Source organism: Dendrobates tinctorius, unplaced genomic scaffold (genome assembly GCF_039654945.1).
Source record: "Dendrobates tinctorius isolate UK_male_01 unplaced genomic scaffold, ASM3965494v1 ptg000051l, whole genome shotgun sequence".
Taxonomy (NCBI): domain Eukaryota; kingdom Metazoa; phylum Chordata; class Amphibia; order Anura; family Dendrobatidae; genus Dendrobates; species Dendrobates tinctorius.
In genome coordinates this window covers 8,737,227-8,761,008 of record NW_027361719.1, presented here as the reverse complement: position 1 = coordinate 8,761,008, position 23,782 = coordinate 8,737,227, and the positions used below count along the sequence as shown (strand labels likewise).

Genomic DNA, 23,782 nt, shown 5'->3' with positions numbered 1-23,782 from the left:
ATTTAATCCTTTAGGGCCGCAGGCCTGTTTTCACCTTAATGCCCAGGCCATTTTTTGCAAATCTGACCTGTGTTACTTTGAAGTTAAAAAGTGACCCCATTTTGGAATCTACACCCCCAAGGATTGACGTAGGGGGTATAGTGATCACTTTGTCCCAACAAGAGTTCCATGGGAGATGCTACACAGCCCAGCCAATCGAAGCGTTCGTATCTGCAGGGGGGGCTAAAATTCGCCCGGACCAGCCAGGCAGCGTTGCTGCCTGCCGGTGTTAGCAGCGAAAGCCTCCCGGTACCCGTGCGATTAGCTGCCCCAATAGGCAGCACAGGTCCCCAATAGGCAGCATTGGTCCCTATAGGCAGCACAGGTTCCCAATAGGCAGCACAACTCCCCAATAGGCAGCACAGGTCCCCAATAGGTAGCACACGTCCCCAATAGGCAGCACAGGTCCCCAATAGGCAGCATTGGTCCCTATAGGCAGCACAGGTTCCCAATAGGCAGCACAACTCCCCAATAGGCAGCACAGGTCCCCAATAGGTAGCACACGTCCCCAATAGGCAGCACAGGTCCCCAATAGGCAGCATTGGTCCCTATAGGCAGCACAGATTCCCAATAGGCAGCACAACTCCCCAATAGGCAGCACAGGTCCCCAAAAGGCAGCACAGGTCCCCAATAGGTAGCACACATCCCCAATAGGCAGCACAGGTCCCCAATAGGCAGCACAGGTCCCCAATAGGCAGCACAGGTCCCCAATAGGCAGCATTGGTCCCCAATAGGCAGCATTGGTCCCAAATAGGGAGCAAAGGTCCCCAATAGGCAGCACAGGTCCCCAATAGGCAGCATTGTTCCCAAAAGGCAGCATTGGTCCCCAATAGGCAGCATTGGTCCCAAATAGGGAGCACAGGTCCCAATAGGCAGCACAGGTCCCAATAGGCAGCACAGGTCCCCAATAGGTAGCATTGTACCCAATAGGCAGCACAGGTCCCCAAAAGGCAGCACAGGTCCCAATAGGCAGTACAGGTCCCCAATAGGCAGCATTGTTCCCTATAGGCAGCATTGGTCCCCAATAGGCAGCACAGGTCCCCAATAGACAGCACAGGTCCCTATAGGCAGCACAGGTCCCCAATAGGCAGCACAGGTCCCCAATAGGCAGGCACAGGTCACTAATAGGCAGCATTGTTCCCTAATAGGCAGCACAGGTCCCCAATAGGCAGGCACAGCTCCCTAGTAGGCAGCACAGGTCCCCAATAGGCTGGCACAGGTCCCTAGTAGGCAGCACAGGTCCCTAATAGGCAGCACAGGTCCCCAATAGGCAGGCACAGGTCCCTAGTAGGCAGCACAGGTCCCCAATACGCAGCACATACAGACAGTAACTCACTGACCCGGCGTTGGCCTGTGTACCAGATACACAGGCGACAGGCTGTCACTGTAATCCCGGGGCCGCGGCCTCCTGGATGGCCAGGCCCCGCACCGCCCGTCCTGCTCCTCCGGCCTCCGGGAGTGCACAAATCACCGTTCCGTCACGCTGCCTGGGCTCAGCTCACATTGACTTGACAAGTCTGGGCAGTGGCGGTGACTCCTCCAGCGAGCTCCAGTTACCCGCCAATGCCGCACTGCGCGCAGGAATCAGTGCGCGGGGCGGGGGCCTCTGGGGTGTGCTGTGCTCTGTCCGGTAGTCAGAGACAGAGCAGAGAACGACCCGACGTATCAATGCGCGGTATCCGGAGCAGCGGGCGGGACTAGGAAGCAGAGCAAGAGTCCTCCTCTGCTCCTGCTCCTTGCCGGCTGCACTGCAGGAACATCAAAGTACCGGATCGCGGCTGTGAATCTCCCCGGTTCGGGGAACTGGCTGCTTTTTTAACACCCTTTTCCACCGAAGCGGGGAGAACCCGCTGAATCCCACCCTGCAGGGCCGGCTCCAGGTTTTTGAGGGCCCCGGGCGAAAAAGTCTCAGTTGGCCCCCCCTTAACACATACCACGACTCATGCCGTGTGACATCCGTGGTGACGGCCAAAAACGGACTTCTCTCTGTGTGGATCACACGGACACGCATGTGATCCACACGGACACTCGCTCTGTGGCAAAACACGTTCATGTGATGGAGGCTACTGATTAGTAGTGTACGCATGAAAGAAAGAAGAGAGGGGAAATAAAGAACAGAGAAAGAGAAAGAATGGAAGGAAGAACAGAGAAAGATACAGAGAAAGAAAGAACATAGAAAGAACGAACAGAAAAAGAAAGAAAGAAAGAAAGAATGAAAGAAAATAAAGAACAGAGAGAAAGAAAGGAAGAACAGAGAGAGAAAGAAAAGAACAGAGAGAAAGAGAAAGAAAGAGGGTAAAGAAAGAAAGAACAGATAGAGAAAGAAAGAGGGGAAAGAAAGAACAGAGAGAAAGAAGAAAGAAAGAAAAAGAACAAAGAGAAAGAAAGAGTGGACAGAAAAAAAGAACAGAGAGAGAAAGAAAGAAAGAAAGAAAGAAAGAAAGAGGGGAATAAAGAACAGAGAGGGAGAGAAAAAAGGGGAAAGAAAGAACGGAGAGAGAAAAAGATTTGACAGAAAAAAAGAACAGGGAGAGAGAGAAAAAGGAGGGGAAAGAAAGAACAGAGAGGTAGAGAGAAAAAGAAAGAGGGGAAAGAACACAGAGGAAGAGGGGAAAGAAAGAACAGAGAGAGAGAAAGAAAGAGAGGAAAGAGAGAACAGACAGAGAGAAAGAACAGAGACAGAAAGAAAGAAAGAGAACAGAGAGCGAAAGAACAGAGAGAGAGAGAAAAAAAGGATTAGAGAGAAAGAACAGAGAGAGAAAGAAACAGAGAAAGAAAAATTCTATAAAGATACTATAGCAGCCCAGCTCCCATTGTAGTGCCTACCTGAGCCTCCTGGTGCAGGACATATCATGATCCGCTCACATGGCCGACATCCCCGATTCCAAGGCAATCTCGCTGTCTGCTGTCAGAGGACACGGTGATGGATCTGAAGCATTCCCTGAAGTGCCTCCATGGTTCCGTCACAATCTCCTACTGAAATGACCTAATTTCTGGCCAGCTTCCAGCACGTCACGTTACGTGCAAGTTTTAAATTGCTCCTTGGGACTCCGCTGTGTACTCCTGTGTCCCGCGGGGAAAGTAGGCTCCCGGCTGGGGCAGTCTCTCTCTCAAAATCGGGACTGTCTCGCTGGATCCGGGACAGTTGGGACTCGGGAGGTATAAATGTTCCCCACCATACACCTTGTACACGCACGGCTCCGCTTTGTATGCTTTGTACACACACGGCTCCGCTCTGCACACCTTGTACACACGCAGCTTCACTCCGTACACCCCCGGCTCTGCTCCGCTCCAAAAACACACGGCTCAGCTCCGTACACACAGGGCTCCGTTCCGTACATCTCGTACACACACGGCTCTGCTCCATACACCTCGTACACACACGGATTCGCTCCGTACACCTCGTACACACACGGCTCTGCTCCGTACTCCTCGTACACACACGGCTCTGTTCCGTACAACTTGTAAACCCCTCCTGACCCCACCCAAAAACACACACGGCTCTGCTACATCCACCTTGTTAAACCCCTCCCTGACCCCACACAAATACACACACGGCTCTGCTACATCCACCTTGTAAAACCCCTCCCTGACCCCACACAAGTACACACACGGCTCTGCTACATCCACCTTGTAAAACCCCTCCCTGACCCCACACAAGTACACACACGGCTCTGCTACATCCACCTTGTAAACCCCTCCTGACCCCACACAAGTACACACACGGCTCTGCTACATCCACCTTGTTAAACCCCTCCCTGACCCCACACAAGTACAAACAAGGCTCTGCTACATCCACCTTGTAAAACCCCTCCCTGACCCCACACAAGTACACACATGGCTCTGCTACATCCACCTTGTAAACCCCTCCTGACCCCACACAAGTACACACACGGCTCTGCTACATCCACCTTGTAAAAGCCTCCTGACCCCACACAAGTACACACACGGCTCTGCTACATCCACCTTGTAAACCCTTCCTGACCCCACACAAGTACACACACGGCTCTGCTACATCCACCTTGTAAAACCCCTCCCTGACCCCACACAAGTACACACACGGCTCTGCTACATCCACCTTGTTAAACCCCTCCCTGACCCCACACAAGTACACACACGGCTCTGCTACATCCACCTTGTAAAACCCCTCCTGACCCCACACAAGTACACACACGGCTCTGCTACATCCACCTTGTAAAACCCCTCCTGACCCCACACAAGTACACACACGGCTCTGCTACATCCACCTTGTAAACCCCTCCTGACCCCACACAAGTACACACACGGCTCTGCTACATCCACCTTGTTAAACCCCTCCTGACCCCACACAAAGTACACACACGGCTCTGCTACATCCACCTTGTTAAACCTCTCCTGACCCCACACAAAGTACACACACGGCTCTGCTACATCCACCTTGTTAAACCCCTCCTAACCCCACACAAAGTACACACACGGCTCTGCTACATCCACCTTGTTAAACCCCTCCCTGACCCCACACAAGTACACACACGGCTCTGCTACATCCACCTTGTTAAACCCCTCCTTGACCCCACACAAGTACACACACGGCTCTGCTACATCCACCTTGTTAAACCCCTCCTGACCCCACACAAAGTACACAAACGGCTCTGCTATATCCACCTTGTTAAACCCCTCCCTGACCCCACACAAAGTACACACACGGCTCTGCTACATCCACCTTGTTAAACCCCTCCCTGACCCCACACAAGTACACACACGGCTCTGCTACATCCACCTTGTTAAACCCCTCCCTGACCCCACACAAGTACACACACGGCTCTGCTACATCCACCTTGTTAAACCCCTCCCTGACCCCACACAAGTACACACACGGCTCTGCTACATCCACCTTGTAAACCCCTCCTGACCCCACACAAGTACACACACGGCTCTGCTACATCCACCTTGTAAACCCCTCCTGACCCCACACAAGTACACACACGGCTCTGCTACATCCACCTTGTAAAACCCCTCCCTGACCCCACACAAGTACACACACGGCTCTGCTACACCCACCTTGTTAAACCCCTCCTGACCCCACACAAAGTACACACACGGCTCTGCTACATCCACCTTGTAAAACCCCTTCTGACCCCACACAAGTACACACACGGCTCTGCTACATCCACCTTGTTAAACCCCTCCCTGACCCCACACAAGTACACACACGGCTCTGCTACATCCACCTTGTAAACCCCTCCTGACCCCACACAAGTACACACACGGCTCTGCTACACCCACCTTGTTAAACCCTTCCCTGACCCCACACAAGTACACACACGGCTCTGCTACACCCACCTTGTTAAACCCCTCCTGACCCCACACAAAGTACACACACGGCTCTGCTACATCCACCTTGTAAAACCCCTTCTGACCCCACACAAGTACACGCACGGCTCTGCTACATCCACCTTGTTAAACCCCTCCCTGACCCCACACAAGTACACACACGGCTCTGCTACATCCACCTTGTAAACCCCTCCTGACCCCACACAAGTACACACACGGCTCTGCTACACCCACCTTGTTAAACCCCTCCCTGACCCCACACAAGTACACACACGGCTCTGCTACACCCACCTTGTTAAACCCCTCCTGACCCCACACAAAGTACACACACGGCTCTGCTACATCCACCTTGTAAAACCCCTTCTGACCCCATACAAGTACACACACGGCTCTGCTACATCCACCTTGTAAAACCCCTTCTGACCCCACACAAGTACACACACGGCTCTGCTACATCCACCTTGTTAAACCCCTCCCTGACCCCACACAAGTACACACACGGCTCTGCTACATCCACCTTGTAAACCCCTCCTGACCCCACACAAGTACACACACGGCTCTGCTACACCCACCTTGTTAAACCCCTCCCTGACCCCACACAAGTACACACACGGCTCTGCTACATCCACCTTGTTAAACCCCTCCTGACCCCACACAAAGTACACACACGGCTCTGCTACATCCACCTTGTTAAACCCTTCCTGACCCCACACAAAGTACACACACGGCTCTGCTACATCCACCTTGTTAAACCCCTCCTGACCCCACACAAAGTACACACACGGCTCTGCTACATCCACCTTGTAAACCCCTCCTGACCCCACCGTCCCACACATAAACGTTACCTCATCCATCCAGACCAGCACCATAATGACAAGCGACCAGCACAGCAGAGACCTGCAGCCACCCTGATCATGTGACCCGACTCCTCCCCTCCTGTGACCTCATCACAGGTCCTGTGCTGACACCGCACACAAGATTACAGCGAAGGAAGCGATGATCATTGCTGGCTGTAGGGGCTGCGTCACTGCGTGGGTCCCTCCCGGAGGGCGCAGGATGGGGTCAGTACATGGGGGGCGTGGCAGCGGCCGGCGGGTATCCCAGTCCCAGACAGCGTGAGTGGGCCCTCCCATCTCGCCAGGGCCCCGGCACTTGCCCGGGTGTGCCGGGTACCTGACGCCGGGCCCTGGGTACGAGCGACCAGTGAGTGACAGTGACGTTCGGGGGCGGGGCCCACCGAGGAATCCAACGGTACCTCAGTGGGCCAGTCCGAGCCTGGGTACAAGGGCCGGGGTTGGCAATATAAGCCTCCGCATAGGCTCTGAATTCAGCTGCACCAAACTAGCCGACCTTGTAGTGAAAACTACATCATGGTGTTTAGGCACAACATCTTCAACTATTGCAAAATGTTTACGCGATGCAAAAATGTTGCGACTTCTGGCATTTTCCCACCGGTTTTGGCCAGCTTTCACAAAATGGACAGAACCGGGACAGGTTGTCCGCAGCACGGATTCATAAGGTGTACTTAGCTCTGGAAATGATACTCCAGTCCCTGACTGGATTTTTATTTCCTGCGAAGCGCATGCTGCTGAAGAGATGCTCCCACTTTAGTAAGTAGCGCGCGCCTCTTAACGAATTAGGCCGGGGTCACACTGGCGAGGAATACGGCCGAGTGAGAGGCGCTAAAAGCACGCATTACACACGGACCAATGATTCTCTATGGGGTCCCTCGCACCAGCCGTATATTTCTCATCCGTATTCTACGCTCCGTGCCAATCGCAGCATGCTGCGATTGTCAGCGTACTACGCCCGTAGTACGCCAATGCAAGTCTATGGGTGCGCAAAAAATACGGATTACACACGGACCACACATGTGACTTGCGAGAAATACGCACCCGGTGTCTTTTAGCAAAGCCGGCAATTCAGTGCGCTATACAGTAAACTTACACTGACAGGTTTAATAAAGAAAGAAAGAATAGATATAGACACATAGAATACACATATATATATATATTTATGCATTCTATGTGTCTATATCTATTCTTTCATTTCTTTATTAAAACTGTCATAGGGCTCCATTATATGTCCATTTTGCAAGCCTGCGAGAAAATCTCACCATACGGATGCCATACGGATTACATACGGATGCTGACATGCGCAAAATACGCGACCACACCTTGATTACGGATGACATACGGAGCACTGTTTAGGGGCCATTCATCCGTATTACGCATGTAAAATACTGACCGTATTTTGCGCAGGTTAGTGTGACTCCAGCCTTAGACTCATATTATTCCCCCACGCAGATCATTAAGAAAGACGTATGAAACACTGGGCTTAAGGAATCTGGACTTAAGTTTTTGAGGATTTGGAGAGTTTTAGTTTCAGCTCCAAAAATTCAGCAAAAAGATCCAGGCTACGTTCCCACGATGAGCTTTTGGTGCGTTTGTGAAGCTGCAAATTTTTGCTGTATCAAAATGCAACGTCTGACTGTTCCAGCAAACTGGAAGGGATTCATAGAAATCTCCTGCCCACTGTGCTTTTTAATGCAGAGTAAAGTGACCTTCGGCGCTTGTTTAAAATCCGCAGCATGTTAGTTTCTCTTGCGGGTATGCCAAGTTGTCTGTGTGCAATTTCCCCATAGACTTGCACTATATGCCGAAATTCCACAGGTAAAAAAAAAACATGCGTTTTGTAGGGTGTACTTACTTCACTGCAAACAGCTACCAAAAACTAAGAAGCCCAGGTTGCAGGGAGGTTAGCAACCCTGGTGGACATATCTCCTTCATGGGTAGGAAACAATTTTTTCTGTCTGCTGAAAACCATCTGGGCAAAAATAAGGTGGTTATTTTTGTCTTTCCGAACAGTGAGGAGAGGTTTAACTTGATCGATGATAGGTTCGTACAAGTCCAGGGCCTCAAAACACATACACTGCCCATATGTATATCCATAATCTCCATCGACTCCACACCCTTCAGACGGGTAATTTACTCACGTCGTCCGAGTGTTACATCTACAGGTAGGGTCCATACACTCAGAAGGTATTGTTTGTTATGTGCTAAAGGGTCTTCCCTCTCCTGTGGTTCTTACACTTCCTTGGCTCACTCAGCACAACCCTGTGGTAGATTGGCAGACTTGGGAGGTAGCAAAGTGGAGTGAGTATTGTCAAGGACACTGGGCACCCAGCTTGCAAGGGGATACCCAGACTGTCTAAATACCTGTCTGACTTTGGTGATGTGTTTTCAGAGCAGGGGTACCAAGAACTTGCTCCCCATCGTCCTTATGAATGCGCCGTTTATCTTGTCCCTGGGGCCAAGCTGTCAAAGAGCAGGCTATATAATATGTCTGGTCCAGATAGGCAAAAAGTCATATCAGACCTTGGTAACAGGGAACGCTTAGCAACCAAATGGTGATCATTGATCTTAAGAATCTGGTATATCTCAAGCATGCAAAACGTCTAACGTCTCAACAGGCAAGATGGGCATTGTTTTAACTTTTTTGTTACATATAGGCCGGGGAACAAGAACATTAAGGCAGAGATGCCTTATATCGTGAATATTATTTGTGAACCGGTTCCTATGCTACAAAAAGAGGTGGTTATTACGATCTTGAGAAATAGATTGTTGAGGCTCAGATGGACGCCACTGTTGCCTGTCCATTAGGTAAACTGTTTGTACCTATGAACGTTCATCTGAGAGTTCTTAGTGAACATCATGATTTGCTCTTGGTCAGAAATAATGGTAATAAAGTCACCACTGATCTTCTTGGCGTTTTTGGTGGTCAGGGGTTCATCAGGATGTTCAGGAGTATGAAGCCGCCTGCAGTGTTTGTGCACGTTCTAAAACCTCTCATACTCATCCAGCTGGGTCTCTCCAACCATTGGCGATTCTCATTAGACCTTGGACTCATTTATCAGTCGATTTTATCACTGATCTACACGTGTTGGCAGGTAATACTGTAATTTTGGTGGTGGACAGATTCAATAAAATGTCACATTTCATTGCGCTGCCCGCTTTACCTAACGCCAAGACCAGAATTACGTCTATGAGGCAAGGGGTTCTTGATAATTTGAGGAAAATGGGGTTCAAATATAATAGTGTGGCTGATCGGAGGAGGTTTGGTGGGTGCAGACCTGTGTGCTGGTAACTTGGTGTGGTTGTCCACAAGGGAATCTGTCTCCCCTTTTTTCGAATATGAGCTGCCGGCACCGACATCAGGGGCTTATCTACAGCATTCTGTAACTGATGTTACCTGAAAGATAAGAAAAAAGAGTTAGATTATACTCACCGGGGGGGGGCGGTCCTGTCCGATGGGTGTCCTGGTCCGGTTCGGCGCCTCCCATCTTCATACGATGCCGTCCACTTCTTTCCTTCCTGTCGTGGCTCCGGCGCAGGCGCACTGCTCTGCCCTGTTGAGTAGGTTGGAGTAGGATTTGTGGCAAGGCGCAAACTGAGGAGTACGCTGCCTATCTGATGAGTTCATCCGGCATATGCCTCTTCATGAATGTCACAGACCCACCGCTGACACCGGTATGTCACAGACGGAGGGATGTGACGCACTGCCGACACACGGCTATCACAGGCGCAGGGGGGCTTATCTTAGTTATCCCACCGCTGGCACCATGTGACAAAAAAACCAACAAGCTAGTCTTGCCCTAACATAACAATTTATCGCAGGGGGGTTATTTTGGATGCCCAACCACTGCTAACAATCTTCCACGAACTGCGGGGATTTATGTATATCCCACTGTCTCAGTTTCTGGGGTTGCTAGAACTTCGCAAGAGCCACCGTAGTGAAGCCGGATCAGCACATATCACAGAAATGTTTCATTTTTCTGTCGCAACCGGAGTCCGCGCTAGGCTTCTTTTAATATCTCCCATTCATATGTTTTCCCCGCATGGATCAAACAAAGACATTCTTTTCCCTGCCTGTGTAGGGAGGGGGGGAAGGGGGAAGAATCCTCACTGAAGTCTCAGATTTCACAGAGCTGTGGGTGAGGAAGGGGGGGTTTGCAGCTATTTGACAGGCAAAGTCTCAGAGATTGGAGGATTCTGGAAGGTTCCAGAAGTCATACCTTACAGACATATCTTACGTATCATTACACCTCCCCTTTTAGAGTGTGCTACGGAGGCATAACCTGACGGTAATCCACCATGCGCACCTCAGCGGGTTCGCCCCGGCGGGACAACCCATCGGCATTCCGATGCTCGCTGCCCTTTTTGTGTTGTACGTTAAAGTCGTACTGCTGAAGAGCAAGGCTCCAGCATAGTAACCTTCCGTTGGTTCCGGACACTGTGTGCAGCCAGCTCAGAGGGTTGTGGTCGATTACCACCGTGAAGGTGCGCCCGTACAGGTAAGACTGCAAACGTTGCAGTGCCCACACCATGGCCAGGCACTCCTTCTCGATGGTGGAGTATGCCACTTCCCTCTGCAAAAGTTTCCGGCTCAGGTACAATACGGGGTGCTCCTGGTTCCCCGAGTCGACCTGGCTGAGCACAGCAACGAGGCCAAACTGGCTGGCGTCGGTCTGTACCAGGAACGGGCGACTGCTGTCAACTGCTTTCAACACTGTAAAGTTACACAGGGCTGTTTTCAAAGCTTGGAAGGCCGCCTTGCAGCCGGCCGTCCAGTTAACTGTTTGGGGTAACCTTTGCTTGGTGAGGTCGGTCAAGGGTTTTACAAGGGCGCTATAGTCCTGTACGAACCGCCTATAGTACCCGGCAGTGCCCAAGAAGGACTTCACCTGTTTCTTGGTCCTGGGGGTGGGCCAGGACGCGATTGTGTCCACTTTCTCCGGCTCCGGACTCATGAAACCCCGCCTACCCGATGCCCCAGTTAGTGGACCTCGCTCATGCCCATCTGGCACTTTCCCGGCTTGATTGTCAGGCCTGCCTGGTGAAGACGCTTGAGCACCTCCTGGAGTTGCTGAAGGTGTTCCTCCCAGGTGGAACTGAAGACGGCAATGTCATCCAAGTACACCACCACGTACTCCTCCAGTCCCCGGAGCAGGTGGTTGACCATCTTCTGGAAAGTGGCAGGGGCATTTTTCATGCCGAAGGGCATGACTGTGGACTTGTACAGTCCAAAGGGGGTGATAAAGGTGCATTTCTCCTGCGCCTCAGGGCTCAGGGGAATCTGCCAGTATCCCCAACTCAAATCCATGATGGATATGTATTTTGCTTTTGCCAACCGCTCAAACAGATCCTCAATGTATGGCATCGGGTGTGCATCAGAGGTTGTGATGGCGTTGAGCCCCCTGTAGTCCACGTAGAACCGGGTGGTCCGATCCTTTTTAGGCACGAGGACTACAGGCGAGGCATACGCGCTTTTTGACAGTTGAATCACCCCCAGCTGTAACATCTCATTGATCTCTTGGCGCATAACCTGCTGCACCTCCTCAGAGATCCGATAAGGTGTTCACCGTAGTGGGGCGTGATTCCCGGTGTCCACCTCATGAACCGCTAACTCCGTCCTCCCAGGTCGGTTGGTGAACACGGCCCGAAAGGGTTCCAGGGTGGCCAAGAACTGCGACCGCTGGGGTCCGGTTAACAAATCACTTATCTCCATGTCATCAGTGGACACATTGGCCTTGGCTTGGGTCAGCATGTCCAGGAGGGGATCTTCCTCTCCATCCTCGGGCAGGTTGCAGACCGGTAGGACGCAAGCTTCATGTTCTTGGTGAGCCTTCAGCATATTGACGTGAAAGGCCTTGCGCCTACCCAGGCTGCTTGAAGCTTATCCGTTGGTACGGGAACCAGCACCCACACCTTTTGACCCACCTGGTAGGTCCGCTCCCGGGCGTTCTGGTCGTACCAGTGCTTCTGGCCAGCCTGAGTTTGCGTCATGTTGTCATGCACCAACTGCATCAAGGTCTGCATCTTGTCACGGAAGCGCATGACATAATCCACGATGGACACTTCTGTGGGGTTCGGCTCATCTTCCCAGGATTCTCTTATCAACCCAAGGGGTCCCCGGACTCGCTTGCCATACAGGAGCTCGAAGGGGGAGAACCCCGTCGAGGCCTGCGGAACTTCTCTGTAAGCAAACAGCAGGTGTGGGAGGTACCGCTCCCAGTCGCGCCCTTGGGTCTCAACCAGCATGCGGAGCATCTGTTTGAGGGTACCGTTGAAGTATTCACACAAACCATTGGTCTGTGGGTGATACGCACTCGATACCAGGTGCTTCGCCTGCATTTTCTCACAGAGTCTCCATTAGGCGAGACATGAATTGGGTCCCTTGATCGGTAAGCATCTTCCTGGGAAATCCTACCCTTGAAAAGATAGTCACCAGTGCATCAGCCCCCTTATCCGCTCTGGTTGAAGACAGAGCTACTGCCTCTAGGTACCATGTAGCGTAGTCTACCACGGTGAGAATGTATTGCTTAGAGCTGCTGGGGACGGCCAGCGGGCCACAATGTCCACCGCGATTCTCTGGAAAGGCTCCTCTATCACTGGCAAAGGGATAAGGGGAGCCTTAAGAGCAGGCCCCGCCTTACCCACTCTTTGAAAGGTGGTACAGGTGCGGCTGTAGGTTGCGACGTCTGTTCCCATCTTGGGCCAATAGAAGTGTTGAGACAGCCGTGCCTTAGTTTTGCTGACCCCCAAGTGTCCAGCGAGTGGAATCTCATGGGCAATCCGCAACAACTCAGTTCTGAACCACTCCTTTTGGGATTCTCCGGGTACTGTCTCCCGGTACAACTTTCCTCATTCCCAGAACACCCTCTCCTTATCAGACTCGGAGGTGGGCGTCTTGGCGAGGTCTCTCAATTTCTTCAGGCTCGTATCTGAGTGCAGAGCGGCCTGGAACTCCTGGCTGGAGGCAGCCAGAAGTGACGTCAGGGTCCCTTCGTCACTGGAACCCTCTAGAACCTGCTGTGGGTTCATCTCTGGTTCATTCTCTCTCGTAGCAGAAGAGGGTCCAGAAGGCAGGGCGCTACCTGCGATCTGGGCACTCTGCGTGTGACAGCTGCTATGTATGCTGTTTCCCTGGGGATTTCTACAGACCCACCAGTCGGCGCTGCAATGGGCTCTACCTCTCCATCCACCCCAACACTTCAGGAGTAGTGCTACTCATGGCCCAGTTACCTTCCTCGGTGGCACTGGTCAGTTGCAGGGTATCACCTTCCTCACGGTTCCCATGCACCTCCCCATTTCTTTGAGCACCGACGCTTTCTCCTGTTAGGGGTTCCTCAGCCGTCTCACTCCGCAGAGCGACGGGGCTGAGCACTTCGGTACCTGTGGACACATCTACCATTTCAAAGAAATGGTTAACAGGTTCAGTCGGCACAGATACATCATCATCATCAGCATCATTCCTAGGAAAAGAATGGTTATCAGAGTTCTTTGGTACATTTACACCACCATCAGCATCATTCCTGGGGAGAGAATGGTTATTAGTTGCATCATTACTCATCAAGGCATTAGCAGGTAACACATTCAGTTTCCTATCATCATCATCAGGGTTAATGTCACCCTTATTATCAGATTGGGGAGGGGTGTCAGGGACGTAGTATGCAACCATCCTCCCCAAGTCAGTGCCCAATAAAACATCAGTGGGCAGGTTTTCGGACACTCCCACTTCCCTCACCCCGCTCCCAGCACCCCAATCAAGAATTACCCGGGCCACTGGCAAGGGACAACGGGTACCCCCGAACCCAGTGACAGTCAGGGTTCTCCCCTCAATAAACTCTTCAGGGGCCGCCAGTCCAGGACAGATGAGGGTTCGTTCAGCCCCGGTGTCCTTGAGGCCTGTAGCAACATGGGCCCCCACCTGGACGGGTTGAACGTTGTCGTCAATCCAACCACACATCCCACCGTTGCCACCAATATGTCATAGACCCACCGCTGACACGGGTATGTCACGGACGGAGGGATGCGACGCACTGCCGACACACGGCTATCACAGGCGCAGGGGGGCTTATCTTTGTTATCCCACTGCTGGCACCATGTGACAAAAAAACAAAAAGCTAATCTTGCCCTAACAATTTATCGCAGGGGGGTTATTTTGGATTCCCCACCACGGCTAACAATCTTCCACGAACTGCGGGGATTTATGTATATCCCACTGTCTCAGTTTCTGGGGTTGCTAGAACTTCGCAAGAGCCACCATAGTGAAGCCGGATCAGCGCATATCACAGAAATGTCCGTTTCATTTTTCTGTCGCAACCGGAGTCCGCGCTAGGCTTCTTTTAATATCTCCCATTCATATGCTTTCCCCGCGTGGCTCAAACAAAGACATTCTTTCCCCTGCCTGTGTAGGGGGGAAGGGGGAAGAATCCTCACTGAAGTCTCAGATTGTACAGAGCTGTGGGTGAGGAAGGGCTGGGGTTTGCAGCTATTTGACAGGCAAAGTCTCAGAGAATGGAGGAATCTGGAAGGTTCCAGAAGTTATACCTTACAGACATATCTTACTTATCATTACAATGAATCAGGAGCGACTGACTCCAGTATGTCCTCTTTTGGTGTGAACAGCACTGGTCTTGATGAATTGGGCCCATAATGTATTGCTTAGCATATATACTCACCAGGGCCGGCGTTAGGGGCAGGCAGACCAGGCAGCTGGGGCACATCACTCAGCCACTATGGAGTCCCTGTGAGGCAGGGGGGCCCCCCTGCCCCCAGCGCCGACTCCCGCCGCCGCATTGAAGGAGGCAGTGATGGAGGAGAGCGCGTCAGCTGACGCTCCCTCTCCCATCATTCCCCGCTCTGCCTCTGACACAGCGGGGGCGCGATGACGTCATCGCGCTTTCACTGTGTGCCAGACAGAGCAGGAGGAGACGTGAGTACTGGACTGTGGGGCCACTCTGGGGGGCGGCTATATACCATGCTCGGCTGTATCATACCTTGCTGGGCTGTATTATACCATTCTTTGGGGCTATATACCATGCTGGGCTGTATTATACCCTGCTGGGCTGTATTATACCATTCTGGGGGGCTATTTACCATGCTGGGCTGTATTATACCATTCTGGGGGGCTATATATCATGCTGGGCTGTAATATACCGTGCTGGGCTGTATTATACCATTTTGGGGGGGCTATATACCATGCTGGGCTGTATTATACCGTACTGGGCTGTATTATACCATTCTGGGGGGGCTATTTACCATGCTGGGCTGTATTATACCTTGCTGGGCTGTATTATACCATTCTGAGGGGCTATATACCATGCTGGGCTGTATTATACCATGCTGGGCTGTATTGTACCATTCTGGGGGGGCTATATACCATGCTGGGCTGTATTATACCATGCTGGGCTGTATTATACCATTCTGGGGGAGCTATATATCATGCTGGGCCGTATTATACCGTGCTGGGCTGTATTAAACAGTCCATCATGGTATACAGCCCAGCATGGTATACAGCCTGTATACCATGGTGGGCTGTATTATACAATGGTGGGCTGTATTATACCATGGTGGGCTGTATACCATGTGGTGCTGGGCTATATACCATGTGGTGCTGGGCTATATACCATGTGGTGCTGGGCTATATACCATGTGGTGCTGGGCTTTATACTATGCGGCTGTGTTATATACCATGGGGGTACATTTTACATTATATTCTATAGGGGGAGGCTGTGTTATATAATAGGGGGGGCTACATTATATTCTATGGGGAGGTGGGCTGTATTATATTCTATTTGGGGCTACTTTATATTCTATGGGGGGCTGTATTATATTTATTTTATTCAATGGGGGCTGCATTATACTATATGAGGAGGGCTACATTGTATTCTATGGAGGGGCTACATTATACTATATAAGGGGCTGCATTATATCCTATGAGGGGGTTGCCATATATTCTATGGAGGGGCTGCATTATACTATATGGGGGGTGGGGCTGCATTATATTCTATGGGGGGGTTACATTATATTCTGTGGAGTGGCTGCATTATACTCTGGGGTAGCTGCATTATTCTCTAAGGGGTGGCTGCATTATACTATAAGAGGGGGGCTGCATTATATTCTATGGATGTTACATTTTATTGTTTGGCGGGGCTGCATTATACTCTGTGAGGGGGCTGCATTATGCTCTATGAGGTGGCTGCATTATATTATATGTGGGCTGCATTATACTGTATCGAGGACTATGGGGAATACATTATATGAAGAACTATGGGCTGCATTATACTATGGGAAGTGAATTGTACTACATGGGTGACTATGGTGGTGCATTATACTATATGGAGAACTATGAGGAGTGTATTATACTATATGGAGGACTGAGCAGTGTATTTTAATATATGGAGGGCTATGAGGAGTGTATTATACTATATGGAGGACTGAGGAGTGTATTATACTATATGGAGCAGTATGGGGAGTGTATTATACTATATGGAGGACTGAGCAGTGTATTTTAATATATGGAGGGCTATAAGGAGTGTATTATACTATATGGAGGACTATGGGGCAGATTATATTATATGGAGGACTATGGGGTGTAAACTGTAGATGTGCTGCTGATAACATGATACTGTATGGTGATCTATTAGGGTGTGTGCACACGCTGCGGATTAGTCTGCTGCTTTTTCTGCAGAGAATCCATATCTCTTGGCAGAAACCACAGGGTAAAACACATGCATTTTTCCTGCGGATTCCTAGCATGTGTACAGCGGATTTGATGCAGGTTCTAGCGCGGTTTGGCAGTGCGGATGAGAGAGATTGATTGATTTGTATGTCCCGGAACATACACTGCACCTGCGGTTCCGCAAAAAAGAAGTAACATGCTGCGGAAAATAAACCGCAGCAAATCTGCGCGGAATTTTCCGCAGCATGTGCATGGCGGATTTGGTTTTCCATAGGTTTACATGGTACTGTAAACCGCATGGAAACTGCTGTGGATCCGCAGGACCAAATCCGCTGCGGATCCGCAGCAAAAACCGCAATGTGTGCACACACCCTTAGTGATCCATTAGTGATCGTTCTGTTCCCATCATTCTTTCTCAGACGGTGGAAAGAGGCCGGGAAACAAGTGTTGAACGACTTCTTCAATATTGTCGATCACACTCATTTAGCGGCCTGAACTCAGCGCATGTAAATACAATCGAAATGCTTCTGTGTGATGTGCAATATGTTAGCATTTGGGGCCCCATTTTAAACTTTGCCTAGGGCCCCACTTTGCCTAAAACCGGCCCTGCATTGCGGGTGTGCGATGACGTCATCGCGCACTCACTGTGTGCCAGACAGAGCAGCTGCTAAGACAGGAGTCGGGAGCAGCACAGGCACGAGGAGAGGTGAGGAGTGTTTTTCTTTAATATAACAGTGAGTACTGGACTGTGGGGCCATTCTGGGGGGATGTGGGCTGTGCTATATACTATGAGGGCTGTGCTATATACCATGTTGCTGTGCTATGTACTATTTGGGCGGTGCTATATACTATGAGGGCTGTGCTATATACCATGTTGCTGTGCTATTTACTATGTGGACTGTGCTATATACTATATGTGTTCTGTGCCATATACAGTACTATATGTGGGCTGTGCTTTATACTATGTGGGCCGTGTTATATACTATGTGGGCTGTGTTATATACTATGAGGCTGTGTTATATACTATTGGGGGGGTATATTATATTCTATGGGGGAGGCTGTGTTATATACTATGGGGGGTATATTATATTCTATGGGGGAGGCTGTGTTATATACTGTGGGGGCTACATTATATTTTATGAGGCCCTACATTATATTCTGTGGGGAGGTGGGCTGTATTATATTCTATGGGGGGCTACATAATATTCTATGGGGGGCCGTATAAGATTTTATGAGGGAGGATTGCATCATACTCTTTGATGGGGCTACATTATATTCTATGGGGAGGTGGGCTGTATTCTATTCGGGGCTACATTATATTCTATGGAGGGGCTGTAATATATTTATATTCTATGAGGGATGATTGCATCATACTCTATGAGGGGGCTACATTATACTATATGAAGGGGGCTGCATTATATTCTATGGGGGGTTACATTATACTCTGTGGGGTGGTTGTATTATACTCTGTGAGGTGGTTGCATTATACTCTGTGAGGTGGCTGCATTATACTACATGTGGGCTGCATTATACTGTATCGAGGACTATGGTGAATACATTATACGATATGAAGAACTATGGGGTGCATTATACTATGGGAAGTGAATTGTACTACATGGATGACTATGGCGGTGCATTATACTATATGGAACACTATGAGGAGTGTATTATACTATGTGGAGGACTGAGCAGTGTATTTTAATATATTGAGGACTATATGGAATGTTATACTATATGGAGGACTATGGGGCATATTATATTATATGGAGGACTATGGGGTGTGCATTTTACAATTTGGAGGACTGTGGTGCACATTGTAATATATGGAGGACTATGGGGTGTATTATACTAAACAGGCAAAATGCTGCCTATTCATCGAGTGATTGGATTGTTTATACCGGAACAAAAATCATTGTTCTCAGCAGCACATCGCCGGTGTAAACTGTAGAAATGCTGCTGATAACATGATACTGTATGGGGACAGATTGATCTAATTGTGATTGTTCTGTCCCCATCATTCTTTCTCAGACGGTGGAAAGGGGCCGGGAAACAAGTGTTGAACAATTTAAATATTGTCGATCACACTCGTTTAGCGGCCTGAACTCAGCACATGTAACTACAACCGAAATGCTTCTGTGTGATATGCAATAGGTTAGCATTTGGGGCCCCATTTTAAACTTTACTAAGAGCCCCACTTTGCCTAAAACCAGCCCTGATACTCACCTATAAACTCCAGTTCTTCACCCATATACGGTACCTGTTCCAGTCTGCGTACTCCACCCGGCAGATTTCTATCTATGAGTTGTGAAGGCGGTGGTCACTGTGCATTTACTTTTTTTGTGCTACAAATAACTTACCGGTATGTCTTTTAAAGTTCTTATAATTGTTGGCTAAACAAAAAAATAACCAAAAACAGCAATAAAGTAGTACACAGAAAGAGATGAGCCCAGGAAGTGTCCCTGAAAGATATGCACAATTTTTCATGCCATTTTTCAAAAACTATACCCTTTGTGTAACGTAGTGCATGACTTTTAATAAAAACAAAATGTATGACTGCAACAACAAAATTGCAAATGTTGTGAAAGGGAACCTGTCACCTGTCTTTCCCCATATAAAGTACGACCACCACCATAAAGGCCTCTTTTACAGCATACTAGAATGCAGTAAAAAAGTCTCCAATCCCCTCTGCAGATCCTAAAAAACACCTTCTATTATACTCAGACGGTGTGGTCCGGGCTCTTGGGCGTCTATAGTCTTGATCTGGTACTTCCTCTCTTCCTTCAGTCGCCGTCCTCCTTCCCTGCTTCATGTGCTTCATGTAGACCATGCCTACTAGGGCATCATATTGTCCCCCAATCGTGCGCCTGCGCAAGTACACTTCTTTCTGCTGAGTGCAGGGCACAGTACTGAAAATGTGCATTCGTTGTGAAAGGCCAAAGTGCATCAGTGACCCGGAAGTAAAGCCGGTGCATGCACACTATGGTGCTTTGCTCTTCCCTCGACGGGCAAAAGAGAAGAGTGCTTGCGCAAGAGTGCGATTGGGGGACACTGTGTTGATGACGTAAGACACGTTATACACTTGGAGCAGGGAAAGAGGATGGCGATTGAAGGATTAGAGGTGTTGGATGAAAACCAGATACTCGAATTGGACCGGACTGCGCCATCTGTGAGTATAATTAAAGGTCTTATTTGGGATCTGCAGATGGGATTGGGGTCTTTTTCCCGCATTCTAGTATGCTGTAAAAGAGGCCTTAATGGTAGTGGCCATAGTATATGTGGAGGAAATTCTGATGACAGGTTCCCTTTAAGAATTCACTCGACACTGACAAATTTGTGTGCATATGCATTGACTACAATGCCAGTACATCAAAATTAACATTTGCAAGCTTGTAAAATAAAGAGATTTTTAATTTTATTATTTATTACTCACTAGATGGAGGCCCGATGCGATAGGGCGGTAATATCATGATGGGGACAGGCTTTGCAGCGTTGAGAATCCCAACTTATGTGCTCATCCACCTATCCACTTTCCCCATGAGCTGACTTCTCCCGTCTGTGCTCTCTTCTTTGACCTGTCTACCCCATGTGCTATCCCCCTTGTCTGCTGTCTCTCTCCTTCCTGTGCTAAGTTCTCCCCTCATGTGCTGTCCCATTTGAGCTGTCAACCCCATGTTCTCTGTGTCTCTCACCCCTGTGTCTGACCGTGTACAGAACATACCACAGCTCCTGGGCAGGGGAGGAAGCAAAAGACAATACTGACATTACAGCAGGAGATCACAGAGGATACATTTTGTGAGGTAAAATATTGTTTAAAAGCAATCAGTGAAATATTTTACCTCACAAAATGAATCCTCTATGATCCCCTGCTGTAATGTCAGCATTGTGTTTTGCTTCCTGCCCTGTCCAGGAGATGTGGTATGCTCCGTACACGGTCAGACACACACAATTTTTAAAATGAACTTTCGTTCATGGGAAAACCCCTTTAATGTGAACAGCTTCCTCTGCCTGTAGACACTTTGCGCATCTGCCACCGGTATCAGTCGAATGATTCACTGCGCCTGCGTGGAATTCGAACAGGTGCAGTGCCGCTGGAGGTACTGTGCAAGAGGCTGCGTGAGTGTGTGAGTGTGTGTGACTGAGATTGTGTATGTGTGTGTGAGTGTGATGCGTACGGTGTATAGAGTATGTGTGTGTGTGGTGCGACGGTGTTCCGCTGGTGATACCGCGCAATCAGTTGGTACCAGCAGCAGTTTCCATATTGGGACACACATCACTTTGGTGTCCCAAGATGGCGGTCGGTGAACTTCCTCTGCTTGGAATTCTGGGATACGGTGACATGTGGACAGAAAAGGAAATGAAAACATTACAAGGCAATTATATAAATAGATTGCATTGGTTATCAGTCATTGCTAACAGAATGTCTAGTGTCCTAGGCAAGGAGCAATGCGCTTGCAAGTTTTTGTGTAGAGCTTGTAAGTCCTATTTAAAGATAAACGGGGTGCTCACTGTAATATTAGGTGCTCAGAGGTAAAATCCAATGCTGAATATAATACCAAAAAACCTCGGCACACACACTTCAAACGAAACTCAAATGAGTATGAATAAAGAGTTTATTGTTATTGTTTCCAAGATATCATAAAGACCAATATTCCACAGAAAAAAATTCAACGTTTCGGCTACAGCGCCTTTTTCAAGAATTTATCTGCAGAGTAGACAATATATGCACTCATTACACATGAAAAATACAATCACGTACTAATCATACTAAAACACTAAATTACTAAATCATAGTCCACATAAAATGAAAAACCAATACGTAGAGCATCATATCCATTTAAAGAATCGACAAAGACCCAGAGTAATACCTGTGGAAATAATAATCCATGGACATCAGAGTCAAATTCATCATACATGTCACATAGGTGTAGAATGCCTTATAAAAAAGAAAAAAGACTAATCATTTGAAAAATTCTTTAGTACAAAAAAACATAAAGCGTCACCAAAAGAAATTTCCCACATATACAGTACAATATATGAACATAATGTGCTCCACCTAAATAATTACAGAAAGTTGCAAAAGAGCAATGGGCATCCTAATGAAAATACATTGTGCGTTCTATAAATATGCCATACAATATATGAAAATGCTTTGCTCCATAAGAATAATTACAAAAGGAAAAACAGAATCATGGTGCGCTCAATACCCATATCCAGATATAACTCGGTCCAGGAATACCTAATGAAGTCCGTGAATTGCATACATGTGCTCCATGGTGACCCATGGTGACCCGTGCGGTGTGGCCCGTCTCTGCCATGAGAGAACGCGGCTCTCTTATGGCGGAGAAGCTGAAAACTTCCGGGGTAAGAGTCAGCGTCCCACAGAGAGGACTGCGCATGCGTCATCCGCATATACCGGAAAAAGCCGAAGTGAAAAGCCAAATGGCTGTGAAAATCCGAATGGCTGTGAGATGATGTAAGCAGGCTTACAGGGGAATGCCGAACTAGAACCGGGAACCAATGTTGAAGAGAGGGAGAGTTTAAAGCCACCACCACCATCCGACATATCAGGATAAGGGATCATTTCCCACGTGCATTATCAAACTATTTATTATTATTATTATTTATTGTTATAGCGCCATTTATTCCATGGCGCTTTACATGTGAGGGGGGTATACATAAAAACAAGTACAATAGTCTTAAACAATACAAGTCATAACTGGTACAGGAGGAGAGAGGACCCTGCCCGCGAGGGCTCACAATCTTCAAGGGATGGGTGATAATACAGTAGGCGAGGGTAGAGCTGGTCGTGCAGCGGTTTGGTCGATCGGTGGTTACTAAGAAAAAAGAATAAGAAAAAACGAAAAAAATAGATCAGATCATATGAAAATATACAAATATATGATAATTATTTCCACCAATATTTAATTACAAGAAAAATAAGCAAAAAAGCATACTATACATGGCAAACACTAGAGAATAACCACAGGTTTCAAAAACCCCATACAATGTAATATAAATGAATACATAAAAAATTTTTTATACATGAAAAATTTTTTCAAAAGGAAAAGAAAACATAAAAAAAGGAAAAAATAAGAAAAAAATATATATAATAGACAGAATAGAGTGGTCATGGGTAGTCCAATAATATGGCCCAAATTTAATGTAACCAGACTAACACCCGATTTCATATTCTCTATTTAACCCCAACGGTGTTAGGGTCTGCAGAGTATGAATCCAAAAGGATTCTCGTTCCTTCAATCTTTTAATCCTATCACCCCCTCTTCTAATTTTTTATGTATTCATTTATATTACATTCTATGGGGTTTTTGAAACCTGTGGTTCTTCTCTAGTGTTTGCCATGTATAGTATGCTTTTTTGCTTATTTTTCTTGTAATTAAATATTGGTGGAAATAATTATCATATATTTGTATATTTTCATATGATCTGATCTATTTTTTTCGTTTTTTCTTATTCTTTTTTCTTAGTTTGATAATGCACGTGGGAAATGATCCCTTATCCTGATATGTCGGATGGTGGTGGTGGCTTTAAACTCTCCCTCTCTTCAGCATTGGTTCCCGGTTCTAGTTCGGCATTCCCCTGTAAGCCTGCTTACGTCATCTCACAGCCATTCGGATTTTCACAGCCATTTGGCTTTTCACTTCGGCTTTTTCCGGTATATGGGGATGACGCATGCGCAGTCCTCTCTGTGGGACGCTGACTCTTACCCCGGAAGTTTTCAGCTTCTCCGCCATAAGAGAGCCGCGTTCTCTCATGGCAGAGACGGGCCACACCGCACGGGTCACCATGGAGCACATGTATGCAATTCACGGACTTCATTAGGTATTCCTGGACCGAGTTATATCTGGATATGGGTATTGAGCGCACCATGTACCTTGATTCTGTT

General features: G+C 48.5%; 1 long non-coding RNA gene across 1 annotated transcript in view; it reads left to right on the top strand.

Moving 5' to 3' along the window:
* Positions 1-6,280: 6,280 nt before the first annotated feature.
* The window catches only part of LOC141091387 (uncharacterized), a 104,330-nt gene continuing 86,828 nt past the window's right edge, over positions 6,281-23,782 (top strand). The window contains exon 1 of the long non-coding RNA XR_012232496.1: positions 6,281-6,413. This is a non-coding gene — a long non-coding RNA (uncharacterized lncRNA). The remainder of the gene's footprint in view (positions 6,414-23,782) is intronic.